Raw genomic sequence first — 4,560 nt, 5'->3', positions numbered from 1 at the left:
AATTACACACACATATTATTTTAATATATTTTGTAATATGTATATAATGTTTAATACTTTTAATATATTTATTTAATTATATATGCATTACATATGTGTGTAATTATTTATATATATATATATATATATATATATATATAAATAATTACACACATATGTAATGCATATATAATTAAATAAATATATTAAAAGTATTAAACATTATATACATATTACAAAATATATTAAAATAATATGTGTGTGTACTTATATTAATAAATATATAGGTATTATTAACTAAATATATTTAATTAATTACTACATGTAAATTATGTATATATATTTAAAAAATTAAATCTATTTTTAAAAATGTAAAAATTGTCTAATGACTCACTCTTGTCATTAGTTTAATGTTTAATGACAATAAGATAACTTAATGGTCAAATTGCAACATTACAATTACTTAATTTGTATTGTTAGAAAAATATGGAATATTCTGTTTATTGCCCAGACTTAGTTGTATAGCATCTCTTTTTTCCTGTGGAGTAACTGTGCTCGTGTTACACGCTGTCAGTAGGTTTGCTGTTGAATTTCTGTTTTGCAGTAAAAGGCTTTACCTTCAGCATCTTATAAAAAAGAGGCCAATGTACCTCGCTGCCTCCTGGTCTCCATAGTGACTGTTGCGACGGTGCCGTTTGCAAACCTGCCTGCTTGTGCGCTCAGCCTAAGATGCTCCTTTCCCTTTGGTTTCTTTCACACATATCTATTTAGACCTTTCCTCTGGGAACAGGAAGCTGTGATCTGTCTAGCAGTCTGAGACAGGTGCTGTACTGGGAATCAAATGAGGATTCCTGACCTGCTCCAAAATCCAGTCAGCTGCCTACCTAGACAGCATGTTCTGACATGACGGCACCTTGTTTTAGACAAAATTTAAGACTCTTCTCTCTTCATAGAGAGAGCAATCCCAGAATGCATTTCAAGAAGCTCTGTAACAAAATTCATTCAAGAAGGCAAGAGATATTTTATATATGGGAGCCTACAATTCATTCAATATTGAAAAGTCCTGATAAAAATTCTTTAGTCTAAGTAAAATGCTGTTATGCTTATTAGAGTATCACATTTTAGGCTTTCTAACATGCTGTTAGAATCAGTTGTGAGTAACTAAGCATACTTACTTTTAGGAATGCATTGATATAATTATAAAAAGTAATTATTTTCTTTTATTTTTGTCTGATAATGGATAACTAGCCAGTATTAAAATTATATAACCTATTTGTCTAAATAAATGAAATAAAAATAAAAAATCGAATGCATCACAACATTATAACACAGTGTGCAAAATATAATACAGTGCATCCAATAAAATGTATATTTATTTTGAGATTTAATTATATTACAAATAGATTCACTTTAAGTGAACATAAGATGATGGCAAAAACTATTTTAAAGTAAAAATAGTACAGATAAATTTTGTACAATTAAATATCCAATAATAACATGTATATTATCAGATTACAAAAAAATAACAGCAATTTAAGTGCAAGTAATGTGTAAGATGATGGCAAAGACCGTTTCAAAGTAAAAATAATACAGATAAATTAAATATCCAATTATGACAGATATATACCAAATAACTAAAAAAAATAATAACAGTAATTTAAAAATGTATGTAATGTATGATCTTGTGTTGCCTCAGTACTCAAGGCGGCGATATATTACTTTCAGATGTCTGTGCAGTTAAACTAAATGTATTATTAATTATTAATCAGGTAGCTAACAATAAACATACTATTAACTTGCTCATTGGGCTGTGCAAAAAATCGAATGCGATTTTCATGCGCATCTCTCATGAACATGATTTTGTGTAGCTTGTCAGTGAACTACGGCTCTGTGTAGTAAATGCCGCTCCATTTGAAAGCACGTGCTGGAGATTTACTACCAATCACAGAAGCGGCTTTACTGACGAGATGCGCATGAAAATCATTCGATTTTTTGCACAGCCCTACTTGCTCATAGCGATTGTCTTCAAACTGTTGCTCAGCCCTAACAGTAGGTGACCTGAAAGCACTGTTGCCAACTCTCGCGAGACAAATAAGTAACCGCAGCTTCAAAAACAAGCCCAAAACAAGCCCAATTTTTTTTTTGGGATCATTTATTATCATCAATATTATTTATTATCAATTATTTATTACTAATAAATGAGCCTGCAACATATTAAACTGAAACCACTCTTTTATCTGAAAAGCAAAAACGGAAGCTATTTTACAAGAATCAGCAAACTGCAACAAAAGTGGGAACAAAACTCATCTCCGAACACCTATGAGCAGAATAGGATTGGAGAGATGGAAAAGGAGGAAAACACGAGAGCTTCAAAGGGGAGCTGTAACATAGCCACATATTTATAGCCTACTAAAATATAGGCTATTCGAACCAAATGTATTTATTTACTCTTAGTATTAGTATAGGACTACTTGTTTTTTATTACAGCCCGTGATAATTATTACATTACAAAAACATTGTAAAAATTTAAAATTAGGCTAAAAGAAAGTCATCCCACTCCTCTACGTCTACTTCTATCATTGCTTGGATTACAGCGACACGTGCCTTCTTTTTGAACGTGATTTTTCTCCAATGAGGGAGCGGAACAATTGGCAGATTACACTGCAGCACTTATATTATTGCACTGGTTGGCTGTGGGGAGACAGAGTGTCAGTCAATGCATTGGAGAATACGACGAACATAAATAAAGAAACGAAGTTGCTTGTCAGATTTCCCTAACAAGCAGCCATATTTTTTAAAATAAGCCCAAAAAACCGCGACCCGGGATTTTTTCACGCAACTTTTACAAAAAAAGAAGCCCAAAGTCGTGTATAATACGCGGACTTGGCAACTCTGCCTGAAAGAGAAAACTAAGTGTAGAAGAAAACTGTCAATTTTCAGTAGAGCACCCCTTGTGGCAATTCTGAGAATGCAACACCTACTTTCCTGTGTTATAAATTACTCTCTAGCGCTTTGATGACAAAATGGAGCTTGTGTAGCTAGAAGCGTTTGTGTTCATCTATTTCTGCTATGTACTGACCCTTAAAATCTTACTCATTGACCTCCTCAGCCAGATAGCCTTCTCCCATCACACTACAGAGTCCTCCAGAGACACGGCAGGGTGAGCGTCAGTCAGGTGCGCTTTGATTCAGTCGAGTAAAGAAAGCACTTCAGTAAAGCAAACAGCTCTTTTCCCAGGCTGTAACGATCTTTTAATTATGGAACCGTTATTGTGGTGCTGCAGACTGGGCTTGTATTAATTATTAAAGCGGATGCCCTGGCATGTTTGTGTGTAATGAAGAGCAATAGTGAACGCTGACCACAGGGTGCAGTTTATTTGCTTTCAGAAGTGGATGCCTCTGTAATGTGTTATAGTAGTTATATTAGCCAGGTAGGCTAATTCCATGGTAGAGGAATATGTTGAGGAATGTGTAAGCATTTGTGTGTTTGTTTAGTTTTATTTATTTATTATTTTTTATCTGTTTTAATGTATTAAAATAGATTAAATTAAATACAGTGGTAAATATGTTTGTTTGTTTATAAAGTAATGAATTCATTCATTTTAATTTGTTTGTATTTTTAAAGTTATTTATTGTTATTCAATCGTCTTAAGTAATTAATTTAAATGTATTTTTTTTTCTTCCCCTGCTATTTGAAGAGGATAGTTCAACCCAAAAAAAATAAAAATTCTGTCATCATTTACTTACCCTCAAGTTGTTTCTTTCTTCGGTTGAGCACAAAAGAAGATATTTTGAAGAATGTTGGTAACCAAACAGTTGACAGTAGCCACGGACTTCCATAGGATGGAAAGAAATACTACAGAAGTCTCAATGGCTTGGTTACCAACATTTGATTTGCAATCAAAATATTTTCTACTCCTTTATGTCAATTTGTGTATTGATGTGTTGATATCTGAAAAAGAAAGAAAAAATGATTCAATTATTCATTATATAATTGCAAATAAATACATCATTGGTCGTATTGCATGTCAGTCATGTGGTCTTGAGCTGTCTTAAGTAGTGATCGACCGATATTGATATTTTATAACCGATACCGATACCAATTATTTGCATGTTTATGTGCCCGATAACCGATATGCAGAACCGATATTTATTTACTGTTATAAAGTAAATAAATGACTGAGTGAAGTAAGTCCATGCTTCACTTTGGTTTTTCCTCCTTTCAGTCATCTTAAAAAAAGTGTTGAAAATTAGCAGTCTTTCATGTTAAAATTAATCTTCATACTACAACAATAAAAAAACATTTTATTTAAAGCATCAGCAGCAACACTAATATTAACAATAAGCAAAATAAATGTAGAAGGTCTAATGTTTTCAAATGGAGAAAATAAATAAAGGATTTATAAGATGTTTAATAGGCTAAAGAGTGAAGAATAATTCACTGGATAATGTTAATTCACTGAATAATATTCTCTGGAATATTGAAATATAACAAACAAAACATCGTATTTTATTGCATTTCTCAACTGGCATGTTATATCAGAATTACTAATAATGGTTTTGTCATTCTAGATTATGAAAT

At 32.0% G+C, this 4,560-nt stretch overlaps 1 protein-coding gene across 4 annotated transcripts in view; it reads left to right on the top strand.

Annotated features, from left to right (window-relative positions):
• LOC107719142 (oxidation resistance protein 1-like) overlaps positions 1-4,560 on the top strand; it is a 98,988-nt gene that overhangs the window by 57,818 nt on the left and 36,610 nt on the right. The gene's annotated exons all lie outside the window — the stretch shown is intronic.

This window comes from Sinocyclocheilus rhinocerous, unplaced genomic scaffold (genome assembly GCF_001515625.1).
Source record: "Sinocyclocheilus rhinocerous isolate Xijiao unplaced genomic scaffold, SAMN03320098_v1.1 scaffold1084, whole genome shotgun sequence".
In the NCBI taxonomy this organism is placed as follows: domain Eukaryota; kingdom Metazoa; phylum Chordata; class Actinopteri; order Cypriniformes; family Cyprinidae; genus Sinocyclocheilus; species Sinocyclocheilus rhinocerous.
The sequence above is the reverse complement of the archived record's forward strand: the minus strand, read 5'-3'. Positions and strand labels throughout refer to the sequence as shown.